The sequence below is a fragment of the Phascolarctos cinereus genome, unplaced genomic scaffold, assembly GCF_003287225.1.
Source record: "Phascolarctos cinereus isolate Bilbo 61053 unplaced genomic scaffold, phaCin_HiC Scaffold_9;HRSCAF=440, whole genome shotgun sequence".
In the NCBI taxonomy this organism is placed as follows: domain Eukaryota; kingdom Metazoa; phylum Chordata; class Mammalia; order Diprotodontia; family Phascolarctidae; genus Phascolarctos; species Phascolarctos cinereus.
In genome coordinates this window covers 181,344,527-181,357,409 of record NW_027556402.1, presented here as the reverse complement: position 1 = coordinate 181,357,409, position 12,883 = coordinate 181,344,527, and the positions used below count along the sequence as shown (strand labels likewise).

Here is a 12,883-nt window from a genome sequence, read left to right as displayed (position 1 = left end):
TAGTCCTTACTCCTAAAGAGTTTACATTCTATCAGGGGAAATAAGAGAGAGAGATGCAAAAAAACACAATACAGAACTCATTCTCTTTACCCTTCAACTATCCATTTTTCCAAACTTCCCTATTGTTGAGGGCACCACCATTTTCCCAATTATGCAGGCCTGCAACCTCAGTTTCATCATTGACTCCTCACTCTCGTTTATACCATATATCTAATTCATTGCCTTCACAACATCTCTCGTACGTGTCCCCTTCTCTCCACTTACATAGTGACCATCCTAATTCAGGACTTCATTAAATCATTTGGACAATTGCTAACTGTGGTTTCTTATTGGTCTCCCCACTCCAGTCCATCCTCCACTTGATTGGATGAGTCACAGTGGGAATTATTTTTTAGCCATGGGTTGTACTAAATATTTACAGAGGTCCCTTTCACCTTTAAAATCCTATGATTCTGTGAAAGATTTTCCACTAATAAAGATCAAAACAGCAACAGAGTTGTCATTGGACCACTCAGTTGTCAAACTGATTTGTCAAAAGCACAGGTCTGATCATGCCATGCTCCTTCTCAAGAAAATCCGTGGCTCCCTATTACTTCCAGCATCATATAAAAAAAATCTTCTGTTTGAAAAAACAACAATAACAACAACAAAAACAAAGCAAAACAAAATCCTCTGTTTGGCATTTAAAGCCTTTCACAATCTGATTTCTTCCTGCATTGCCAAACTTCTTACACTACATTTCAGCTACACTTGCCTACTTCTTGTTCCTCACACAGGAAACTCTATCTCCTGATTCTATCTATGCTTTTTCACTTGCTATCCCTCCAGGCCTAGAATATTCTCCCTTCTAGAGAACCTCTAAAGACTCTTCTAACTCGTCATCAACAAGTCGATGAATTCCTTTCCATCTTCAAGGAGAACCTGCAGTTGTCTTTTCATTTGCCCTATCTTCCTTTTTGTCCTATAGTTTGATTTATTACAAGAATGTTGATATTAGTGTCATCTGCACCATCAGCCCAGCCTCCCAATCTATGGACAAGTTAAAGGAGATGATTGAAGCTGGAATAAATGTAGCTCATCTAAAATTCTTCCTGGAAGTCATGGGTATCATGCAGGACTATCAAAAACGTGCGAGCAGCTACAGAGAGCTATGCTTCTGATCCTATCAATTACCAGCCTGATATAGCCTTGGACCCCAAAGGACAAGAGAGCCAAACTGGACTCATCAAGGACAGTGGCACAGCTGAAATGGAGCTAAATTTAGAAAGGCAACACTCAAAGTTACATTGGATGATGCCTGTATGGAGAAATGTGATGAATATGTCCTGGAGGTGGACTACAAAAGCATTTGCAAGGTAGTGGATGTTGGTGGCAAAATCTTTGTGGATGATGGGCTCATTTCTCTTCTTGTGAAGGAGAAAGATCTGGATTTCCTTATGACTGAGATGGAGAATGTCAGCATACTGGGCAGCAAGAAGGGTGTGAATCTTCCTGGGGCAGCTGTAGACTTGCCTGCTGTATCTCAGAAGGCTAACCAAGACCTGCACTTTGGCTTAGAGTGAGAGGTGGATATGGTATTCGCATCTTTCATCCAAAAGGCAGATGATGTCCATGCAGTCAGAAAAGGTCCTGGAAGAGAGAGGAAGAAACATCAAGATCATCAGCAAGACTGAAAACCATGAAGGAGTCCAAAGATTTGATAAGATCCGAGAAGCCAGTGATGGCATCGTGGTTGCTCAAGGGGTGCGGGTGGGGGAAACCTAGGTATTGACATCCCTGCAGAAAGTCTTCCTTGCTCAGAAGATGATGATTGGAAGGTGTAATGGAGTTGGGAAACCTGTTATTTATGCCACACAAATACTTAAGAGTATGATTAAGAAGCCACGTCCCACATGGGCTGAAGGCAGTGATGTAGCCAATGCCGTCCTGGATGGAGCTGATTATATCATGCTGTCTGAGGAGACTGCCAAAGGGGACTATCCAGTAGAAGCTGTGTGGATGCAATGCTTGATACTCAGGAAGCTGAGGCAGCCACATGCAGTGGTATGTTTTGAAGCACTTTTCCAATGTTCAACGTGCACAGATACTGCAGAAGACACAGCAGTGGGTGCCATAGAGGCTTCTTATAAGTGTTATCCTCAAGCTTTGATAGTTATGACAGAGAGTGGCAGATCTGCTCATCAGATAGCCAGGTACCATCCTTGGGTCCCCATGATAGCTGTTACTTGTAGTCCTCAGGCTCTACGCCAGACTGATCTCTACCAAGGCGTCTTTCCTGTGCTGTGCAGGGAACCTGTTCATGAGTTCTTGGGCTGAAGATGTGGACCTCAGGGTTACCTTTGCCGTGAAAGTTGGCATAGCTTGTGACTTTTTCAAGAAACATGATGTGGTCATTGTACTGAATGGTTGGCATCCAGGTCCAGGTTTCACTCACACTATGCGGGTGCTGCCAGTTCCATAAAAGGGCATTTGAAGACCTTCTGGTGGGAGACTTCAGCACCCTCCCTTCCCTACCCCTGCCTGCATCCATTAGATCTGCCTCTATTATTAGTGTTGTCCATTCCTAGCTATTACAGGCTTTAGACTGCTAAAACAAACAAACAAACAAAAACCTCCTTCCTCTCAAAAAAAGATTAAAGTCTCTTCTTAAAGAAACTTTGTATTAGCTCTACTTTCTTCCCTACCTAGAAACATCAGTATCAGTTTAGCACACTCTTGGCAGTGTGTAAAGATAGAGCAGCTATGGCTTAGCTTGGGGTACTGCCTGTCATCTTTGACATAGGGGATTAAAAAAACACGTATCAGTATGGTGTCTTAAATTGATCTAGACATTCTTCATGCACACACAAATAGGCACTAGCCACAGTCCCTCAGTGTATATGGGCCTCTACATTTTTTCCGACCAGAGAAATAACCTTTTTCTACCTCCATCATGTAAATGAAAGTTTCATACACTTAAGGTAAAAATTAAATAGAAACTGACTCCAGCTGCTAAAACTCAATACATTTTGGTGAATAACATGATATTTAGCAATGGTGTCCTTTGGTAAGGCACTTCTGCCTTGGGGGGAGGAAGAAACTTCTAGTCATAAGCCACTTTTTTCCCTTCCATTTAAAGGAGGGAGCCTAGCATGGAAAGGAAATTCTTCCCAGAATAGTCCCCACTATCCCAAGCAGCAGGCCCTACTACACTCCTTGCCCACTACCCAACCCTCAGCCCTCTCATATTGTGTCTGTGTTCTTCCAATATTTCTCTTCTGTTTTCATTTTTTAATTTTTTGTGTTAATTTATTTTTTTTGTTTTCAACATTCACTTCCACAAGATTTTGAGTTCCAAATTTTCTCCCCATCTTATCCCTCCCCCACCCCACGATGGCATGCATTTTGAATATCCCTTCTCCCAATCTACCCACCCTTCTACCTCCCCTCCTTCTCTTTTCCCCTTTCCCTTCCATTTTCCATAGAGCAAGATAGATTTCTACATCCCATTGCCTGTATATCTTATTTTCCAGTTGCATGTGAAAACAATTTTTAACATTTGTTTTTAAAACTTTGGGTTCCAAATTTTCTCCCTTCCTCCTTCCCCATCCACCCTCATTGAGAAGGCAAGCAACTCGAAACAGGTTATACACGTGTAGTCATGCAAAACACTTTCCATAGTAGTCATGTTGTGTAAAACTAACTGTATTTCCTTTCATCCTATCCTGCTCCCCATTTATTCTATTCTCTCTTTTAACCCTGACCCTCCTCAGAAGTGTTTGCTTCAGATTACCCCCTCCTCAAAGCTGCTATCCCCTTTAACATCCCCCCACTCTCTTATCCCCTTCCCCCCTATTTTCCTGTAGGGTAAGACAGATTTCCATACCCAATTGAGTGTGTATGTTGTTCTCTCCTTAAGCCAAATCTGATGAGAATAAGATTCACTCATTCCCTCTCACCTTCCCTCACTTCCCCTGCACTGCAAAAGCCTTTTCTTGTTTATGTGAGATAATTTACCCCACTCTACTTCTCCCTTTCCCCCTCTCCCAATATAATCCTCTCTCACCTCTTAATTTTATTCTCCAGGTAACACCCCTTCATCTTCAACTCACCCTGTGCCATCTATCTATCTATCTATCCATCTATCTGTCTGTCTGTCTATCTATCCATCCATCTATCCAATTTTTTTCCCCTCAAACTACCCTAATAATGAAAAAGGTCTCATGAGTTACAAATATCATTTTACCATGTAGGAATGTAAACAGTTCAACTTTAATAAGTCCCTTATAATTTCTCTTTCCTTTTCCCCTCTTCTTGCTTCTCCTGAGTCTTTTTTTGAAAGTCGAATTTTCTAATCAGCTCTGGTGTTTTCATTAAGAATGTTTGAAAGTCCTCTATTTCACTGAATTTCAATTTCCCCCCCTAAAAGGTTATACTTAGTTTTGCTGGGTAGGTGATTCTTGAATGTAATCCTGTCCCCTTTGACCTCTGGAATATTATATTCTAGCCCTCCAGTCCCGTAATGTAGAAGTTGCTAAATCTTGTGCCATCCTGATTGTGTTTCCACAATACTTGAACAGTTTCTTTCTGGCTGCTTGCAATATTTTCTTGATCTGGCAACTCTGGAATTTGGCTACAATATTCTTAGGAGTTTTCCTTTGGGGATCTCTTTCAGGAGGTGATCGATGGATTCCTTCAATTTCTATTTTACCCCCTGGTTCTAGAATATCAGAGCAGTTTTCCTTGATAATTTCTTGAAAGATGATGTCTAGGCTCTTTTTCTTGATCATGGCTTTCAGATAGTACAATAATTTTTAAATTATCTCTCCTGGATCTATTTTCCAGGTCAGTTGTTTTTCCAATGAGATATTTCATATTGTCTTCTATTTTTTCATTCTTTTGGTTTTGTTTTACAATGTCTTGATTTCTCATAAAGTCATCAGCTTCCAATTGTTCCATTCTAATTTTTAAGGAAGTATTTTCTTCAGTAAGTTTTTGGACTTCCTTTTCCATTTGGCCAATTTTGCTTTTTAGGGCATTCTTCTCCTCATTGGCTTTTTGGACCTCTTTTGCCATTTGAGTTTGGCTATTTTTTAAGGTATTATTTTCTTCAGTATTTTTTGAGGTCTCCTTTAGCAAGCTGTTGACTTGTTTTTCATGATTTTCTTGCATCACTCTCATTTTTCTTCCCAGTCTTTTCTCTACTTCTCTTACTTGCTTCTCAAAATCCTTTTTGAGCTCTTCCATGGCCTGGGACTGATTCATATATTTCTTGGAGGCTTTGGATGTAGGAGCTTTGACTTTGTTGTCTTCTTCTGATTGTATGTTTTGATCTTCTTTGTCACCAAAGAAAGATTCTATGGTCTGCCTTTTTTGTGCAGTTTGCTCATGATGTCAGTCAATTACTTGAGTTTTAAAGTCTTTGTTAAGGTAGGGGTCTGCTTCCAATGTGGAGAATGTACTGCCCTAAGCTTTAGGGGTTCTGTACAGCTGTTTTCAGAGATACTTCTAGGCACCTGTAAGTTTTCACTTCTTCCAAGGTACAATCAAAAGCAAGGTGTTTACTCCTTTCCTGGGCCTGTGCTCTGGTCTATGAGTGACCACAAGCACTGTTTTCTGCCTTGGAACTATGAGGATGATTCCCTCTTCACTGCCACTACAAGCTCCACCACACCAGGACTCCTCCTAGCCCCAGGACCGCCATCCAGAACTGTCACCCAGATCTAAGCATGGGCATAGCAAGAGAATCTTGCCTCAGCACCAGCAAAGAGATCCCTGCAATCCCCCTCTGATCAGCCATTTGATTCCCCCTCAGTTTGTGGGCCCAGAGCTCAGGAAGCAGCCAATGCCCCAGGGCTATGCTGGGACTGGGGCTGGGACTGAGTTTCTTTCTCATTGTGGTCACTGACTTTTCCTACTGATCTTCTAAGTTGTCTTTGGCGTTTGTTGGTTGAGAAGTCTGGAAACTGCCACAGCTGCCTGTGGTTCAGTTCCCTGAGGCCTGCTCTAGGTTTTCTGAGGTCTGGTCTTTGCCTGCATGCCCATGCTGAACTGTGCTCCTCTCCCAGCCCTGTTCAATAGACCTTTCCAATCAACCATCCAGGTTGTCTTGGGCTAGAAATTTGTTTCACTCTGTCTTTTTTTGTGGGTTCTGCTACTCTAGAATTTGTTTAGAGCTTTTTTTTTATAGGTATTTGGAAGGGTTTGGGGGAGAGCTCAAACAAGTCACTGCTTTTACTCCACCATCTTGGCTCTGCCCCCTCCTATAGTTTTCAAAGAAATTAAAAGCCTACTAATCATCTAGGCTTTCAACCTATCAACCTCAGCTCCTCACTGTCTCTTACCTTCTCCCATATCCCATTTGTTTGCAAGTCCTATCAGTTTTTCCTTTATAACATCACTCCTATGCATACTCTTCTCTCCTCTGACACTCTCTCTTCTGTTTTCGATCTGGAACAAATCGATATTCCTATTGTACTGTATTTGGCTGTAGAGTACATCAGTCCATAAACACAAGGTGAAGCAAAAAACAATAAAAGAATGTCAATATTGATATGGATTAACTTCTTTTAATAACATCGATTCATTGATCATTGAATGAAAAGCACATATTTTGAGAGCCAGTATAACTACTGAACAGTTCTTAACATTTTCTGCACCCTTTTCTATCACTGTGAGAGCAGAATTAGAAGAGGGTCTCATAGGATTGAGGGCCACCCTTAATTATATAATTTTATGGATTTCCATGGATAAAGAATACACCAGTCACCATCCCAAAATATAGTACAGGTACATCTCTATAATTTGTTAGACTGAACTTTGGACAGTAGAAAGTCTGTAACTGGAAAGGTACTAAATTTTTTTTTTCAGCTTGGAAGAACCTGCTAGAATTTATACTCCATTGGCATAGTTTTCAAGAATCCAGGATTACTTCTATGCCATGATGAAACATTGAAATAGGCTTTGGTGTTAACTTGTTAAGTTTCTAAAGTAACTACTTTCCATGGTTTTAATTATTCACCTGGCAAGATCTGACCCATTATGCAATCTCTGAATGAATCCAATTAAAAGGGAATAGAAACTATTGAAACTCCCAAATGCAATCCAACTAAAAATATATGTAGAAAGCAAAGTCCAATACACGATCTCAGGTTACTTCTGAGATTCAGAGAATGTCAAATTTGGAAGGAATCTTGCAAATCAGATGATATTAGAGATGAAGGAGGTGTATCTGAGGGGTTCTTCATCAGGTTAAATATAGTTGAAAACTTAAAAAATATGTTAACAAGCACTGTACAGAATATTCCTTTCATTAAAGGTAATAATATTTCCTTATTATCTCTACCAGTTGAAATTTAACATAACAGCACCTCATTAAACTGGCATTTGGAAGGGAATGAGGTATTCTACATAATTAAAACTGTTTCTAGCTCTTCTAGATACCTAAAACTTTAGACACCTAAACTTAAAAACAAACAAATCCCAAAAGTATGAGTAACAAGCAAGATGAACTAGATTCTAAGTGAGGGAGGAAATTTGACCTCATAGATATGACTGAGACTTGGCAGGAGAGGGGACCCAGGACTGGTGTAAAGCTCTAAAAGGTATAGTAAACATGATCATGTCAATAGATGCTGAAAAGGCTTTTTGACAAAGTCTAATACCTGTTTCCATTAGAAATGCTAGAAAGCACAAGAATAAATGGATCTTTCTTTAATATAATAAAAAAATCTATCCAAAACCAAGAACAAACATTATATATAATGGAGGAAAATTAGAGACTTTTCCAATAAAAGCCTGGATGAAGCAAAGATGTCCATTGTAAATACTACTCTTGAACATAAATGTTAGGAATGCTAGGTAGAACAATAAAACAAAACAGATTGAGGGAGTGAGAATAAGGAAGGAGAAAACAAAATTATTGCTTTTTGTAGATGATATGATTTACTTAGAAAATCCCAAAGAGTCGACCAAAATTAATTGAAACAATTCAGCAAAGTTGCAAGATATAAAATAAATGCACATAAGAGGCAGCTAGGTGGCGCAGTGGATAGAGAAGTGGCCCTGAAGTCAGGAGAACCTGAGTTCAAATCTGCTCTCAGACCAAACACTTGACACTTATTAGCTGTGTGACTCTGGGCAAGTCATTTAACCCTAATTGCCTGAAAAAAATAAAAATAAAATAAACGCACATAAATCAGAGAAATTCTACTCAAAATAACAGCATGCATGACATATTTGGGAATTTATACACTGAGGCACATACAAGAACTATATGAGTCCAAAAAGAAAACACTGTGGAAATAAAGACAAACTTAAATAATTGGAGAAATGTTGCCATGAGTAGGTTGAGTCAATATAATAAAACTACCTACACTATCTATATAATCCAATTTATTCAGAGCTGTACCAATCAAACCTCCCAAGGATTATTTTAAAGAGACAGAAAAGAGAATAATAAAATTCATAAGGAGGCATACCAGGTCAGGAACCTAAAGGGAAATAATGAAATAAAATAGGAAAAGAAGGAAGGGGGGCCACTAGTACTAAATCTTAAACTATACTACAAAGCAGTAATCATTAAAATTATTTGGTTCTGGTTAAAGGGGGGGGGGTCAATTGGTGGAACAGACTTGGTACACAATATACAGAAATAAAGGACCATAGATAGTAGCACAGTGTTCAATAAACACAAAAACTACAGTTATTGGGGTAGGCTATTTGTAAAACAAAACAAAACAAAACAAAATAAAAAAACAATTGTTGGGTAGACTGGATATCAGTCTGGTAGGAATTAGGGACAGATATATACCTCACACCATAAGCCAAGATAAACTTCAAATGGATAAATGACTTAGATGTAAAAGGCAACATCATAAACAATTAAAAAAAGGAAGAAATTACCTCTGAGATCTATGGATAGGGAGGAATTCATGACTAAATAAAGATTACAGAAGATAAAATGCATGTAATTGGAGAAAAAAATCTTTGCAGGAAGTTTCTCTGATACGTATCCAAGATATAAGGAACTGATTCAAATTTATAGGACCAAAAGCTATTTTCCAATAGATAAATGGTCAAAAGAAAAGAACAAGACATTTTCAAAGAAAGAAATACAAGCTATCAATAAATATAAGAAAAATGCTCCAAATCCCTAATAATAGCTGGACACAAGTTAGAGGAACACCAAGGTTTTGTCCCACTTTCACTGGATTGGCAAAGCTAACAAAAAAGAACAATGATAAATGTTAGATGGACTTAGGAAAAAAAACAGGCATGTTAATGCTCTGTTGATAGAACTTATGAATTAGTCTAGTCATGCTGGAAAGTAATTTTGAGCCATATTCCAAAAATTAATAAATTGTGCATATCCTTTGGCCTAGTGATACCACAACTAGACTTATACTTCAAAAGTAACAAAGACAAAGAAAAAGTGATTCACATATAGCCCTTTTAGTAGCGGCAAAGAAGCTGAAACTAAAGGGGAAGAGGGGTGTCCATCACTCGGGAATGGCTAAGTAAATGGATGTAATGGAATATTATTACACTGTAAAAAATGACAAAAAGGGATGGATTCAGAGAATACTGGGAAGACTTATATGATTGATATAGAGTGAAGAGAACCAGGAAAGAAAGTTTTACAATAACAACAACATTGTAAAAACAAACAACTTTGAAACACTTAAAAACTGTGATCAATGCAATGACGAACTGTAATTGGTCTAATGGGGAGTAATAATGATGCATGCTACTACTCACATACTGACAGAGAGGTAATGGACTCAGGATGCAGAATGAGACATTTTTGGACAAGGGTGATGTGGGAATTTGTTTTGTATGACTGTTCATATCTGTTTCAAGAATTTTGTTTTACTTTAGTTTTCCAGGGGGTAGAGCAGGAGATTCGAGAGATTAAATGCTTTCTAATTGAAAAAAAAATTAAAATTTGAAAAGGTATTGACTAATGGTACAAGCTATTGCCATACTTTCCCAGTCACTTGTGCAAAGAAAAAGAAAAAAAAGCTAGCATATAAAGAGTCAGGGGCTCCTTCCTAAGGCTTCAGGCTAGCATTCCAGCAGCATGACCAATACTGGAAAGCTTCTCAGCTGAATCAATGCTGGATCCTTGCTGAAAATATCCCTTTGCTGTTAGGATTGTGTGAACTTTCTTTTGTTTAAAAACAAAACAAAACAAAACTCTACCTTGGATGGTTCTAATTTGGATGAATAACTTTCATCATGTTAGTTTCAGTCATGCTCAAGTAAGATGCCAGCATGACAGAAGGAGGGATTCTTTGGACCTGGTATTTGGCATGGTCATTCTCCAGCTAATGGTTTTTCTGTCTTTTTTTTTTTTTTGTAGATGGCTTTGGCAGGTGAGTCCAATTTCTTTATTTTATAGATGGGGACACAGAAGCCAAGAGAGGTCCAGTGACTTGCCCAAAGCAGTGCAGATAATAAGCAGTAGAGCTGGAATTTGAACCAAGTCCCCACACTCTAAATCCTGTGGTCCTTCCATTACACCATATTGCCTGGTTGAGAGAGATGTGGCAATAGGGTAGGTTTATGAAGATGATCCATGGCTTTTAGAGGACGGCAAGTTGAAAGCAGTAGATAGAGTACTAGGCCTGGAATCAGGAAGACTTGAATTCAAATTCTGGCTCAGACACTTACTAACTGGGCACTGGGCAAGTCATTTAACCTCTGTCTCAATTTCCTCATCTATGAAGTGAGGATAATAGTAGCATCTACCTCTCCAGGGGCTATTGTAGGGATAAAATGAGACATTTGTAAAGTGCTTTGCAAACCTTAAAGCACTATATAAATGCTATTATTATTAATAATGTCAGCATTGTGATATGATCCAAAATAAAAGCTCAAGAATGCAGTTAAGTTGCATTAAGAGGACTGGAGGGTCCAGAATATGGGAGTTGATAGTGCCATTGACCTCTGCCTTCATTAACTCATCTAGTTTTTTCAGGCCTGGGTGTCACATTTTACAGATGATCTCAACAGGCTGGAAAGTGTCCAGAGAGGGTAATAGGAGAAGATGGTGAAGGGCCACAAGATAATGCCATACAAATATGAGCTGAAGGAACTAGGGACAATTAGTCCAAAGAAGATTTAGGAGGAACATGATCACTATTGGCAAGCATCTGAAAAGCTGTCATGGAAGGGGGATGAAACTTGTTCTGCTCAGCTCCAGGCAAACTAGCAGTAAAAGATTCAAGTTGTACATAGGAAGAGAGATGCCAAATGTAAGGGGAAACTTCCTGTTAGGTATCCACAAGTAGAATGGTCTGCTTTGGAAGGCAGTGAGTTCTGCTTCACTGGAATTCTGCAAGTGAAGGATGACCATTTGTTAGGAGGGTTATAGATGGAATATTTTGGTCCAGCATGGATTGAACTAGATGAGGTTGGAGTTTTCTTCCAACTCTAAAACTTTGACCTCTCTTCTAAATTTCATGACAGCTTGCAGTATGTAAAAGCCTTTTTGTGGGTTTGCAGCTATGTTCCAGACAGATGAACTTGATATAAGTTTGATCTTGGGATAAACGGGGCCCACTAGGCAGCAACCATTTTCCCTACATCAAATAAATACTAAATAAAAGTATCTAAGGTCACTGAAATAGCAATGTACATAGGAATCTCATAGGAAATTCTGTCTCAATTTTATACATGTTATCACCTCTCTGTTGACTAGTTCCTTGGCTGACATGATTGCTGATTACTTGAGGATCAAAGTAAGTCAAATGTTTTCACTGTGTGTATATGCACACAGTAAAATTAATTGCCATGTGCTGGCACATGCCCACATTTTGAAAGAAAAAAAGTTTATGAATATTTGATATTTATACTTTAATTGCAAAGGTTAAAAGTTAGTCATGTTTTATGCTTTAAGGAGAGGTGTATTTTGTTGGTTTTTTTTTTTTGGTGAGGCAATTGGGGTTAAGTGACTTGTCCAGGGTCACACAGCTAGTAAGTGTCAAGTGTCTGGTCTGAAACCGGATTTGAACTCAGGTCCTCCTGACTCCAGGGCAGTACTCCATCATCTGGGCCACCTAGCTGCCCCAAGAGGTGTCTTCATACTAAATTGTTACTTGAGCCTAACTCCCTGATGCAAAATGTAAAACATTCTCACAAACCAAAAAATATTAATTTGAGAAGATATCAAGTTCTTTATAACCATTAACAGCCTATAACCATAAACAGTTTATGCCTTTGAGATCCAAAGGCTTCTGTCATGAACTTATTAACTGTTTTTCTTCCCTTTAGAAATCAGAATATGTCTAAATGTTGGTGTCTTGGTAAACCTGAGACGTAATGTTGCCATTAGAGGCAAAAGGAAGAAGCTGAGTGAGGTTAGAAAGCCGGAAAGCTTTCTAGGCATTGCTAAGCATTTCTCATCTTAAGCATAGCACATTTTAGGGTGGCATACATTTCCAGAATTCTTCTACAACAGGCCCACTTCACTGCTTCATTAAGGTGTGGAGATATTCCTAAATTCTCGAAGGCTGAGCTAACAAAACACGATTCTGACATATTCTGCTAAGCTAGAAAGGCTTTGAATATAGTCTCAATGGCATTGTTTCTACATTCTACGGATGATTCTAGGACATATTCATCACCAATAGGATGGCCACGATTTTAAATTTTTTTTTTTGGCACATTGCAACCAATGAAACAAAGAAAAATAGAAAATAATCTTGTTTGGTCTAATGACCAGCGAGTTTACGTTTTACTGGAGAAACTGAACCACACCAATACTGACATTCTTAATGAACTGAAAGTATAAGACAGATGCATCTAAATGGAAGAAGGGTTTACCTGGACAAGCTCACAAAGAAGTTAGTTGGATGGGTTTCCAAAGGCAATCAGAATCATTTCCTAGGACACTGCTTCC

The 12,883-nt window shown here is 38.8% G+C and overlaps 1 pseudogene; it reads left to right on the top strand.

Annotated features, from left to right (window-relative positions):
• The first annotated feature begins 896 nt into the window (after positions 1–896).
• Positions 897–2,518, top strand: LOC110213314 (pyruvate kinase PKM pseudogene; annotated as a pseudogene).
• The last annotated feature ends 10,365 nt before the right edge of the window (positions 2,519–12,883 follow it).